Source organism: Tamandua tetradactyla, chromosome 5 (assembly GCF_023851605.1).
Source record: "Tamandua tetradactyla isolate mTamTet1 chromosome 5, mTamTet1.pri, whole genome shotgun sequence".
In the NCBI taxonomy this organism is placed as follows: Eukaryota; Metazoa; Chordata; class Mammalia; order Pilosa; family Myrmecophagidae; genus Tamandua; species Tamandua tetradactyla.
Window position 1 is genome coordinate 183,540,093 of NC_135331.1, and position 14,466 is coordinate 183,554,558.

At 39.9% G+C, this 14,466-nt stretch overlaps 1 protein-coding gene and 1 non-coding gene across 3 annotated transcripts in view; both read left to right on the forward strand.

The window, feature by feature from the left end:
- The window catches only part of HSF2 (heat shock transcription factor 2), a 114,834-nt gene that overhangs the window by 60,731 nt on the left and 39,637 nt on the right, over positions 1-14,466 (forward strand). The gene's annotated exons all lie outside the window — the stretch shown is intronic.
- LOC143685446 (U11 spliceosomal RNA) lies at positions 4,646-4,778 on the forward strand. The gene has a single exon (XR_013176670.1). It is a non-coding gene; the product is annotated as a U11 spliceosomal RNA (small nuclear RNA).

Consider the following 14,466-nt stretch of genomic DNA (forward strand, 5'->3'; position numbering starts at 1 on the left):
TTCATAGCATCATTATTTACAATCATCAAAAGATAGAAACAATCCAAATGCCTATCAACAGATGAGTGGATTAAGAAAACGTGGTATATATATATATATACGATGAAATATTATGCAGCAGCAATACAAAATGACATCCTGAAGCAGATGACAAGACGTATGAGCCTTGAGAACATAATGCTGAGTGAAATAAGCCAGACACAAAATGATAGGTACTGTATGATTCCCCTTCTATGACCATTGTAAAGGCAAAATCAGAGGTTTATGATGTAGAATATAGGGGACTGGAGATACTCAGAAGCTAGAGCTTGGTGAATGATTAACTAATGAGGTTGAACTTAATTGAAAGGGAATAGACAAGTGAAGACAGCTCACTAGTGGGTCTATAGGTAATTTACCATGTCGAATGTGAACATGATTGAAAGGAGTTGTATAGACCCAAATGTCCCACTGATTAACAGTGCAAATATAAATATATTCTTGCAGGAACTACTGCAAAGGTATGAGTCTTGGAACAGAGTGTATAATTTTGTGGTATAGTGGAAAAACTGCTATTGCATCTCTGAGCTGTATTTAACAGGAAAACATCAACAGTACCACAGCAACACCAGGGATAAATAATGGGGGGAGGGACAAGAGTTAAGGGGAGGTTTGGATTTTCTATTTGGTGAAGGTGTGTTAATTTGTTATCTTTCTCTTGGGAACACAGAAATTATCTACAACTTACAGTGTTGATGAACTGTTGACTTTTAATATAATGCATGATCCCCAATGAATGAAGGTGTCTGAAGGAGGCACTGACCGAGAAGTCAGATTGGCGAGCTACGGTGTATACATATGATCGAATATTGGGATGGTAAAAAAAGGAGTGAAGTTGTGAGGCATGCAGCATTGTGAATGAATGTGTGGGACATTTGGTGAAGCAAAATAAGCTAGTAACAAAAGAGCAAATGTTGTATGGTCTCATTTAGAAAATACTTATAAGAATACAGAACCTAGATGTAAGCTTTTATAATATTCACATATAGTCTAGAGCAGTAATTGTTACTCCTGGATTTTGAGAGGTTGTTTTGTAGATGTATAACCTGGTATTTAGAGATAAGAACAAAGCTGATCAGGTCAGAATTAAGATAATTGAGAATACAGGGGTAAGGAAGACATTGTATTTTAGAACTTCATCTACTCTTTGAGATCAAAGGAAGAAAGATTTATTTTGTCCAGGACCTAAATTTTCTGTAGCACATAATTTAATTGTCTGGATTGATCATTTAAACAATCCAAACATTGGGACCCCAAAATAAGAATGAGGACCTTTAATCCTATACAGCTTAATGTAATGCTTGGATAAATCCCAGAGTATATTAAGCAGATAATCAAAAAATATTGGCAAAGTCCCTTCAGGGATGGGAGAAAAAATATGGAGCAATTGAACTTTACCACCATGGAACCCCCTGATACTGTCCGACATTAGGGACAATCATTAGGGACACCCAAATCAGTAGGCCCAGTGATCTTGAGGCTTGCTCTTGTGAAGCTTATGTATGTAATGGAGAAGCTTATTTTAACTATAGGTATTGCCTAAGAGTTACTTCCAGAGGATCTGTTTTGTGGCTTAGATGTGGCCGCTCTCTCTCTAAGCCCAACTCTGCAAGTGAAATCATTGCCCGCCCCCCTACATGGGACATGACATCCAGTGGTGAAAACTTCCTTAATGGCATGGGAGTTGACTCCCATGGATGAGTCTGGTCCTGGCACTATAAGATCAACAATGCCATCCTAACCAAAAGAGGAAAAGAAGTGTAACAAATAAGGTATCAATGGCCGAGAGAGTTCAAATCGAGTCCAGAGGCTACTCTGGAGGTCACTCTAACACAAGCTTCAGTTAGACTTTTCTACCTATCATAGCTTGCCAAACCTTTTCCTGCCAATTGTAAAGAACACTTAGGGCACTATATAAGATTGTACAAAGGTTCTGTGCACTAAGGTAACTTTCCAGAAACCTACATCCTCCAGATGTGTCCCCAGACCAAATAAGTCCTGAATGCAGAGAGGCCAGCCTCTTCAGAACATCAACTAGTTTCATCCCCCTCACCCCTATTAACAGCCACTTCCAACATGAATAAGTTAGAATGGGCATAGCCCAAATACCCCTAAAGGAAGGAGAAATATCAAAGACAATGACAGTTATACAGAGTAAATCGAGTTTAACAAATGGGTATTATTGCTGAATCATTATGTTGATATTTGTTTTATTGTCCAGTACCTTAGAACAGCTAGAAGTAAAAACCTAAAAATTGTGGAATTGTAACCCATACCAAACTCTAAAATGTGTTCTACAACTAATTGTTATGATGTGCATTGAAATTTATTGCTTCTTATGTATATGTTATTTTTCATAAAAAAAGATGTGATAATAAATGCGCTATATGGTGATATTTTGAACAATTGATTATACACTTCGGATGATTACATGGTATATGAATATATAGTATATATCAATTTTTAAAAAGGGAGAAAGAAAAAAGAGGAAAAAAATTCATAGAATTCTATACCAAATATAAGTGCACGTAAAAACTGATGAAATTCAGATAAAGTTTGTGCATGAGTTAACAGTGTTGTACCAATGTCAGTTTCCTTGTTTTGATGATGTGCTCTGGTGAGGGAAGATATTATCACTGGGGGAATTGGTGTGAAGGGTACATTGAAAGTGTACTGGTTTTCCAAACACTTGTGAGTCTTAAACTATTTCAAATTTTAAAATATATATGTAAAAAAGAAATTAATCATTGTACCAACCAGAGAAAAACAATAAGATGAAAAACCATTATAGGTACATTCATGAACACATACACAAAACATCCGAAACAAATTATTTGCAAATAGAATTTGTGTGTGTATATATATATATATATATATATATATATATATATATATATATATATATATATATATATATATATATGTTTATTGCAATGAATTTCTCTCTCTCTCTCTCTCTGTCCATATATATGTATATATATAAGTTTATTGCAATGAATTTGTGTTTAAAATAGTTTACTGTTGACTGAAGACTTGAAACATGTATGACTGAAATCTACCACCATGTTAATAGGCCATAAGGAAAAAACATGATTTTCTCAGTATATATGGAAAAAAGTTTGCTAAAATTTTATAACCATACTTGAAAAAACTTGGTAAACTACGAATATAAGAAAACTCCTTAATTACATTAATATTTACAGAAACAACTTCAGCATCATTTTCAAATGTGAAAATTAAAAGTATTCCTTTTTAAGTCAGGAATAAGACAAAAATGCCCTCTTCCATGGGTATTTTCAATATACTACTAGGACCTCACCAATTTAAAAACTTTGAGCATTAAAGTATTTTATTATGGGAGTAAAAAGACAATCTATTCAATGGGTGAATATAATTGGAAGCCACATATCCAATAAGGGTTCAATATCCAGAATATATACAGAAATCTTACAACACAAGAAAAAGACGCCATTAAAAAATTGACAAGAGACTTGGACAGACATTTCTGCAAAAATGACAGAGAAATAGCCTAAAAGTACATAAAATGAAGCTCAACATCATTAACCATTAGGGCAAAGCAAATAAAAACAACAGTGTGATGCCATTTCACACCCACTAGATGGCTCCTACTATTAAAAAAATCTTCAAGTGTTGGATTATGTGGAAAATAGAAATGTAAAATGGTACAGCCACTGTGGAAGACACTTTGGCAGTTTTCAGAAAGTTAGGTATAAAATTACCATGTACCCAACAATCCCACTTTTATGTACATACTCAAAAGAATTGAAAGCAAGGACTTAACAGATATTTACATGCCAGTGTTCATAGCAGCAACATTCACAATTGCCAAAAAGTGGGAACAACCCAAATGTCCATCAATCAGTGAATGAACAAAATGTGGTATATACATACAATGGAACATAATTTATCTGTAGAATGGAATAAAGGTCTGATATATGTGATAACATGGATGAAACTTGAAGACATGCATTAGTTACTTTAATACATAGGCATTTATATTTATTTATTTAATATATAGGCATCATGTATTAAAGCTGCTGGAATGCAACATACCAGAAACGGAATGGTTTTAAAAAGGAAATTTAATAAATTATAAGTTTATAGTTCTAAAGCCATAAATATGTCCTAACTAAGGCATCCAGAGAAAGATACCTTGACTCAAGGGAGGGTGATCTGAGAAGGCATGTGGTTGGTGTCTGGTGGGGTCTTGTTCTGCAGCTCCATTGCCTTCGACCTCTATTCCTGTGGGGGTTCCTCACTTTGCTTCTCTGGGGATGACTTTCATCTCTTTTCTTCCCTTGGCGCTCTCCAGGTTCTGGCTTGCTTAATATCTCATGGTAAGGTACATGGCGACATCTGCTGACCTCCAAACATCTATGTCTCTGTTCTCCAAGTGTCTGCATCTGCTCACCTCTGAGTTCTCTCCAAAATTTTTCCTCTTTTAAAGGACTCCAATAAACTAATTAAGATCCACATTTGAATAGATGAAGTCACAGCTCCATCTAATCAAAAGGTCATGCCCACAGTTGGGCATGACACATCTCTGTGAAGATAATCTACTCAAAACTTTCCCTGCTAGTCAAGTAAAAAGGGCTTCTGTCGTGAGTGGCACACGTAGGGCGCCTCGGTTGCTCTTCGTGCAGAATCGACATCAAGAGATTTCGGAAGCATAATTTTTGTTGCCAGGGCAGCTGGTGATCGTTGGTCCTGGCGCCCATTAAAAAAAAAAAAAAAAAAAAAAATCTTTCCCTGCTACACTATTGAATCAAGATTAAAAGAAAAGCCTGGACATTTGCCTACCTGGTAAGGGGAGAGAGAGCCCAAGGAAACAACTGAACAGATAAAAGCCCTCCAGCCTCTTTGTTTCAGCTGTTTTCCCTAAAGGAAATACTCAGGATTACAAAGAAACAAAGTCATATTTTCAACCAGCAACACATCCCAGGATGTCCAAAAGTATCAGCACCCATTTACACAAAAAATTTCCAGAAGATTACTACGTGTGAAACACCTGAAACTACCACAACTATTTTGAGAGGACCAAATCATACTGTGTCAAGTGTTTCCTGTCTTAAGAAAGCAAGAATCACATGGTGTATGGAGTAGAAGAGGCTGCAGTGAATTACAGGAAGATATTCCAGGAGATATTGAACACACTGAAGGAGAAACTGGAAGTAGTTAAATGGATATTGTCTGATGAGCAAGAAAGAATGATGATGATTCAGGGAAAGGAGAAGGATTTCGAAGAAATGACTGAATCATTAGGTTAGATTCTGGTTGTTGAATGAAAATAATGAGATGAACCTCTCAAGATTGCAAGGATTCATATTCAACCTGATTATGAGAGAAGCCAGTCTGAATCACCTGATCACTTTGCCAGAAAGCTAGATAAGTTCCTGGAGATGCTACAGAAAGTAAACAGATTGGGAAAAGAGAATATGAATAGCCTGAAAGAGAGTGAAGTCAGGGTCTCTGAACAGATCAACAGCCTCCAAAGGTTCCACAGAGCTAGAGAAGAAGTGTGGGGAATCTGCCTTAGCATTGCTCCAGAATGCAAGATATTCTTTAGAAAGGAGAGGATCACTACTTCTTCAATGTCTAGAGCCTGCCCATATCCCAAACCTGAATTGTGGCCAAATAACAAGAATGAGTGAAATGCTGCGTATTCCAAAGATACATAACTTTGGATCCTAAAACAACTCATCCCTTTCTAGTTTTATCTAATGATCTGAGAAGTGTGAGTTTTGGAAATATCCTCCAGGATGTATGTGATAATCCAAAGAGATTTGACTTCAGTGCCACTGTGTTGGGTATGGAGAGCTTCACCTCCGGCAGGCATTCCTGGAAGGTAAATGAAGAAAAGGCTACTAAGTGGCAGTTGAGCATATACAAGGACTCTGTAAGTCAAAAGTGTGTCAGACCCAAAGTTTCTGGAGATAAAACCTTACTCATAGGATTCATTATAGGGATGTTGGCACAGGCCTTACCTGGCCAGTAGTCCTGGTCCTTGACTGTCCAAGACAAAGAACTGAAACTCATGTCGAAGTTGAGAGTGCAAGGTGATTTATTAAAAGCACTGAGTAAAGAGAGGAAGAAATACATCCTAAAGAAGGATAGGCTCAGTTTGTGAAGAGCCAGGCTGGCCCTGATTACAGTTTAGTTCAGGGTTTTATGGGGCCAGCTGATGATAATATTATGCCCACATTACTAGGGAACTTTCTTGGGGCTTTTCCTTTGTGGCTTTGTTTCTTGCTTTAACAGGGTGTTCTGATGCAGTTTGCTTAATTTAACCATTTAACCATCCATTAAAGGTGGGTGTAGCCTCATGGGGGCAGCCTTGGAGTGGTCCTTTTTTTCCATGTGGCGGGCTCATGACTTTCTAACTACCTAACATTCCCTCTCTGAGTGATTTCCCTCTGAATTCTTTGGGAAGTAAGATAATGACCATTCTGACTACTTCCTGCTGACTAGGGGCACTGTGCATTTCAGAGGAACTGTATCACTCTTGTATGTCCTGTTTTTATAGATTGGGAAATGGCTGTTGATGGCTGTCCAAAGGACTGGTGGTGGGAACAGTGGGGTAGTCACCACAGAGGAACATGTTCGGGAATAAAGCATGCAGCTGGTCAGTTATGAATTTTCTTATTAACCTAAGGAGGAGAGGAGAAAATAACAATATTAGAATAAAGGGTATTACCAGGGTGAGGAGTATATGCCTGAATGGGAGCACCAAGTGAGAGTTTAAGGGCCTCCTTTATCAATAGTGCTAAACCTCCCAAGGCCCTCAGCAGGATGGCCACCCTTTAGCAGTGGGGTCCAAGTGCTTGAACAGATAAGCTACCAACTGAGAGGGGATGCCCCACTTCTGAACTAATACACCCAAGGCTGCAACCTCTTTTTCTTGGCTAAATATTTGGAAGGGTTTAGATAGGTCAGGTATCACCAAAGCAGGAGCTTGACATAGCAGGGTTTTTATCTGATTGATTGCTCTTTCTTGTGGCTCTTTCCATATTAGGGGGCAGTGTTCATAAAGAAGTTTTGCTATGATGATAAAGTTGGGAATCCAGATTCTGCAGTAGTTAGCTAGCCCCAGAAAGGCTCTGAGCTGTTTTCAGGTTTGGGGAGCCCTTGTTGCTGTGATGGCCTGGATGCACTCAGCCAAGGATGCCCTTTTCCCTGGAGGTTAGAATTGCCCCCAAATAAGACACTTCCTGCTGTACTAGTTGCACTTTCATTCAAGAGACTTTGTAGCCTCTTTCAGCCAAGAAATTAAGAACCTAAATGGTATACTCTATGGCTTGCTCCTTGGTGGGGAAGCAGATTAATCTTACATATTGCAACAGAATTCCCTGTTCTAAAGACAAGTCTTGTAAATCCTGTGCTAGAGCTTGTCCAAATAAGTGAGGGCTGTCCCTGAAGCCTTGGGGAAGAATTGTCCAGTTAGCTGTTGTGTCCTGTTCCCAGGGAATTCCCATTCAAAAGCAAAAAGAAATTGAGAGGTTGGGACCAAGGGAATGCAGAAGACAACTTTTAAATCTAAGACTGTATGTCATTCTGTAGTAGATGGGATCTGTCCTGATAAAACGTAGGGATTTGAGACCACTGGATGAAGGGGGACTACAGTCTCTTTGTTAATTCACAAGTCTTGGACCATGTGATAGCTGCTGTCCTTCTTCTTTACAGGTATGATAGGAGTATTACACGGAGACCTGGTTGAAACCAGTAGTCCATGCTGAACGAATTTAGAGATTATGAACTGTAACCCTTGTTTGGCCTCTGGAGACAGTGTGTACCGTCCTCTCCAGGGAAATTTGGTGGGGTCCTTGAGCCTCCTTTCAACTGGAGTTGCCCCAGTAGCCCTGCCTGGAATTCTTATAACCCATACTTTTGGATCAACTTGTGTTGTCCATAGGCCTTTATTGTCAGGCTCTCCGATAGGTGAGAGTAATACCTCTATTGTGTCCCAGAGAAGATGTCCTGGAGGGTTCAGGATTATTTCTTTTAAATAGTAATGTTGTTTTCTATTTTTGTAAAATGTCTCACCCTAGAAGAGGGGTTGGGCATCTGGGCATGAGGAGAAATTGATGATTAAATCCCATTCCATTCCACACATGGTTAGGGACACAGTAAAAGATTGTTTGGAAATTCCACCTGAGTCATCAGTGATGACACTGTTTTTGGACAACTGTCCCTTGTCACTTGTTAAAACAGAATAAGTGGCCCCTGTATCTAGGATAAAGTCAACTATCTTACCTGCTACTTCTATTTGCACCCTAGACTCTAGCCCAATTATTGGGATGTCAGTGGGATCAGCCAGAGTGGGTGCCCCCAGTCTTGCAGGTCTTGCATTACCATTTGGGGCTCAAGGGCCTCCAACCTCCTCACCTTGGGGCATGAGGGGCAAAGAACTATGCAATAGCCCACCTGTTTACAGTGCCAGCAAAGATCGTTAGGCTGTTTGTCCTGACTGGGACAAGAGGATGACCAATGATCGGGTTTACAGCATATGCAACATTTGTTGCTGGATCCTTTTTGGCCTTTCGAGCCTGACATCATTGCCAACATCTGAAAGTGTCTAATTTCCTTTTTCCTCTCTTTTTCCTGAGCTGCCTGTTCAAGCACCAGGTTGCAATCGTAAAAGACCATGATTGTACGGTAGACCATCTCATCTAGGGTCACACCTGGTTTTGCATTAATCTTTGTAACTTTCTCCTGATATCTGGGATGATTGGGTAAAGAACTTATGTTTTAGAACAATCTTGCCTTCCTCAGAGTCTGTGTCTGTATGAGTATGTTTTTTTATTAGGTTCCTTTAGCTGGTGTAGAAACTTGAGTGGGGCTCTCTTCAGGACCCTGAGATATGCTGGCAATTACCAAATAATTAATAGCCTTAAATGACGCTGCATTTAAACCCTGCCTTGATGCAATTTACAAAGTGACTTCCTGACTCCCTGTCTTCTTCACTAATTATACCACTCTGGCTCTACAGTGGGGACAGCCACATCCCCCAAAGGAGATTTGGCCTCATCAGTCATAAGACTTTCATCTGCCCATTCTGCGCTTCCCTAATTACTCTCTTTTGATCCTTACCAGTCATGGTCTGCCTTAAAATTATCATAATATCCTTCCTGTAAAGATCAAAGGCACTGTAAGATTATTAAATTCCTCTATGTATTTAGTTGGATTGTCTAAGAAATCTCCCAATTCTACCTTGATCTGTTTAAGTTCTGCTAGGGCAAAGGCTTGGTGCACCACAAGCATCTTGGGTCCCCTATTTCTTTTATTCCCAAGGACTTCCACCAGTGGCATCTGGTGGATGGTCTGTGGGTATACTGGGGTGGATTTTCAAGTGCCCAGGAAGGAGAGGAAGGTGCTGGATGAGTGAGAGCTGCTGGCACCAATGGTTTAGGTCCAGGCACCTCTACTTTATATTTGGTGCATAAGTCCTTGGATTCCCTTAGAGCAAAGAAAGTTGTAAATAGGGGATTTCTGACCATTTGCCCTCCAACTTGCAACACAGATTGAATTGTAAAATGGTTTTAAAATTTAGGGTCCCATCCTTTGGCCATTTTTCTTAGTCCTCTAGAGGGTATAGGGGCCAGAACATATTACAAGTGAATATTAGCCTCCTCTGCTAGAGATTGTTTGGATCAAAACTGTCCCAATTTCTAAGGAGACAACCAAAGGGGCTGTTGAAGCTGAGGACTCCTGACTGTATGTTTTCCATCTGGAACCAAAAGGAAAGGCATTACCCTCTGCACCTCGGGTGTGTCTGATGAAGCCTCAGAGAGGGCGCACCTCTGAGGGTTCAGTGATCCCAGTAGTCGGGCTGGGATCCAACTACAGTTTTCCAGAGGGCCATGACTTGTTAGGCCTTCCCAGGCTGAGGGGAAGTATGATTCCAAGACTTTATCATTAAGAAGCCTTTGCCCATGATGGTGAGCTGGTAGATGAGGTGGGGCTGAGATGCAAGAACAAGACACTCTACTGCAATAGACACAGAAGGAACAGGAGAGCAGAGGAACAGACCTTTAGTTCCAGAGTTTGTGTTTCACAATCAGCTTCCCCTCAGACTGACTCCCCATCAGGAGTCAATCAGCTAGAAGCCTGAGTGTATGTCTCCAGCCCTGGTATCAATGAATGCCTGGCACCTAAGACACAGAAAACTGAGGTCTCAGACCAGTATTTGGAGTAACTTCTGAGTACACAGACAGACCAAGGTGGGTAAAGCCCTCCAGATCACCCACTTCTCAGTCCAGAGGGATTCAACAAAGTTCCAGAGGGGAAGGGATGACTGGCAGAGAGAGATGAAAGAGAACAGCTGGGAAGACATTCCAGGGTGACTTCTCAGATTGGAACATGGGCAAACAAACTGAACAAGGCAAGGGGGAGGAGAGCAAGGAAAGAAAGGCCCAAAAAGTTGTTGGAGATAGCTTCCTGGGTGGGGAACTCCATATTTCAAGTGGAGACTGACAAGGCAGGTTTGAATAGTAAGATTTTCAGCCATGATGAGGAATGAGACTTGGAGTAAGCTTACCAAAGAAACCAAAGTCCTTAAAACAGAGAGTGCAACCAGATCAAAGAAAAGTTGCAAACAGGGCACAGAAGGGGGCAAACTGGTTCAAGGACAGAGAGACAGACGAGGTGGAGAAGAAAAGAAATATCAAAAGGAAAAACCACACAGGCCAAGACATGACAAACAACAGGGAGAGCTATAGATTTGAGAATAGCTCCTGGGTTTCAGCACCAAATTATATTGACCCTAGCTTTACCTGCTGACAGTTCTGGTCCTTGACTCATGGAGACAAGGAATTGAAACTTAAGTCAAAATTGGGAGAGCAAGGTGATTTACTAAAAGCAGAGGGTAAAAAGGGGGAAGAAATATGCCCTAAAGGATGGGCTCAGTTGTTGAAGAACCAGACTGGCCCCAATTACAGTTTAGTTCAGGATTTTATGGAGCCAACTGATGGTATTATTATGCATACATTACTAGAGGACTTTCTTGGGTTTTCCTTTGTGGCTTTGTTTCTTGTTTTAGCAGGTGTTTTGATGCACTTTGCGCAATTTAACCATTTAACCATCTGCTAAAAGTGGAATATTCTGACTGCAGTTTGCTCAACTGCTAAAAGTGGAATGTTCTGACTGCAGTTTGCTCAACTTAACCATCCATTAAAGGTGGTTCTAGCCTCCTGGGGGAAGCCTTGGGGTGGTCCACTTTTTCCCATGTGGTGGGCTCATGACTTCCTAACTACCTAACAGGGAGTGATTTTACCTTCAGGGTCCTTCCTCTTTTGGGTTTCCCTGAGAGAATGAAAGTACAAAGTTGGAGTTTTCCTTCACTATAAATATGGGCAAATATCATCTATAATGTGACAGAGAGACCTCTCATTTACAATTTCTCTTATCCTACCTTCCAAGGAGCTCTCAGCCTATATTTTCTCTTTGTATCCCTAATGAAAGCATAAATTCAGAATGTCTCACCATCTGTACCACTCATGCTCTTTCTTTCTTGTGGTATTACTGTTAACCCTCAATCTTTCTTAGTGTGAAATTTAAGGCCAAGAGAGACCAGAAAGCATGACTTTGTGAAAGCATTTCTATAAAAGACATTTTGTAATTGAGTTTGAACCTAGTTCAATACCCCCAGAGACTTTGCATTCCTGTGGCTTTTGGTCTCCATTTAGCGGCAGAGGTTGCATTTAAACTGAATCATGAATAACAAAAGGGCTCTATGCTGATGAGAATAGCAAGCAAACGCCTATGCAACATGGTATTGTGAAATTAGAATAGAAATATAATCTGACCTCCAGATTAACTGGAGTCCTTAGGTCTAGATTAAGGACTTCAGACATAGTTCTCAAAAACTCTGGCAGATTCATTTGTTAGCTCTAGGAGCTTTATTATGGATTTTTCATAATTTCCTGTATGTAGGGACATGTCATATGCAAATAGGCAGGGGGTTGCGCCTTCTTTTCCAATTTGGATGCTTTTGTGTTTCTTGCCTGGCTGTTTGGCAACAACTTCCAGTGCAATCTTGAATGGCAATGGTGACAGTGGGCATCCTTGTCTTGTTTCTTATCTTGAAGGGAAATTTTAAGTCTTTCACCAGTAGTAGGATGTTGACTGTGGATTTTTTATATATGCTGTTTGTCATGTTGAGGAAGTTTCCTTCTATTCTTCGTGTTCTGAGTGTTTTTATCAAGAGTGCTGGATTTTTTTGTCAAATGCCTTTTGTGCATCAATTAATAATATCATATGGTTTTTGTCCTTCACTCTATTAATGTGATGTATTGAATTAATTGATTTTTAAAAAATAAAATTAAAAAAGTAATGTGCCCCTGTGAAATTGGATCAGGATTAAAATATGGCTTTTCTGGGGTATGTAATAACTTCAAACTGGCACAACCATAAATGCCATGCATGTGGGAAAGCCTTCATTTTTCTGACCTCAGATGACATGAGAGAATTCACACTGGAGAGAAACCCTATGAATGCCATACATGTGGAAAAGCCTTCAGTCAATATTCTTATGTTAAACAGCATGAGACAGTACACATGGGAGAGAAGCCCTATGAATGTCATCTATGTGAGAAAACCTTCAGTCAATATTCTTATCTTAGGCAACATGAGAGAACACACACTGGAGAGAAACTCTATCAATACCGTACCTGTGGGAAAGCCTTCATTCAGTGCTCTGCACTCAGATGATATGAGAGAACCCATACTGGAGGGAGACCCCATGAATATCATCTATGTGAGAAAGCGTCCACTTATAGTTCTGCCCTCAGGCAACATGAGAGAATGCACAGTGGACAAAAGCCATAGAAGGTTATCTATATGGAAAAACCTTAATTTTTCTATCTTTAGACAACATGAAATTATTCAAACTTGAGAGAACACTATTAGTGTCATCATTGTGGAAATATTTCAGTCAATATTCTGACATTGGATGGAATGAGAAAAAAACTCAAATTACACTTATTTTGAATATGTTAGAGATTTCAGCTGTAGGTTTAACCTTTAAATTACACCAAAGAACTCACATACTGCAGATACACTATATTTGTATTCAGTATGGTAGTGCCTTTAGCCCTCTGTACTGGTTCTATTTATATAAGGAAATTCATAGAGGAGAGAATCCATATGAATGTCATCTATGTAGCAAAAACCTTAGCAGATGGTCTGATGATCTATCATATGAGAGAACTCACAATATAAATCTGATGGAAGAGGAGAGTCCTCATCTACCACTCAGGTAGCAAGCCAGAGAAATTACACATGAGCAATTCTATGTACTAAATGTGGGATTGTCTTAGTTTGAAATTTACCTTTTAAATGCATGCATGCCATAGGAATGGAACATCAAGTTTGTAATGACTGCGTATTTAGTGGCTACCTTCAATAGGGAATAATATTTGGGGTTCACAGGCAAGGAAATCATCTTCCTTATCTGTGTCATTATTCTCACAGTTGGAATTGTCTTCCTCACTGTCCCAGTAGGGGCACAGGGAACACTTAGCAACCTATCATCCCTCTTAGTACTCAGGACTTAAGGGTAGCTGTGCAGTATTTCCAGCCCTGCGATTCCTCTTCCTCCTGCTCTTTTATTGGCTCCTATCATGGCTTCAACCTCTAACTTCATAATGTTGGCATTAGTGGTGTTCTTCTGAAGGGATCACATCATTTTCTGTATCTCTTATTCTGTTTAGTAACCAAAGTTGCAGTGCCTTGGAAGTGGGTCTCCCCCCTTCTTTACTCTTTCCTTGATCTTTCTTGGTCTTCCCTCTATGGCCCTTCAATGCATCTTCTTGTTGCCTGGCTTTCATCCTTCCAGGCCTGCCTCCATGCTGCTGCTTCCATACCAAAATAGGGTGTGATAGTAGATATTTTCCAACACTTTGCCCACCATCATCTCAAGAGAGAACAAAAGGGGCAGAGGTATCTTCCACAAGAGAGAACTTTGTCTCATGAATGCCCCCAATGATGTTTGAGGCAGGACTGTCTCATCCATATCCTGTCCAGGGATATATAGCCATGTCTATCACCTTAATCTAAAGGGCAGTTATGGCCTTATAAACAACTTCCCATGGGGTTTTTGTTAAGAAGTTCTCCCCAGTTGGGAACAATGCTATTATGCTCCAAGGACCCAGACTAAAAGTGTCATGGGTTTGTGTCTCTGTCCTATTGATTGTGCTGTTCAGTGTGGACAAAAATGTGTTTTAGCAGGGGCTCAGTAAGTAATTTCCCCAGTGTGCCATTTAGCTCAAGACATTCCAGTTTATAATAGTTTCTTATTGACCAGTTAGGTGGCTAACTGAGCCACCTAATACATCCCTGGCTCTTGTTCAGAATTTTTTAAAATATAATTTTATGGAGATATATTCATATAGCATAGAAACCATCCAAAGT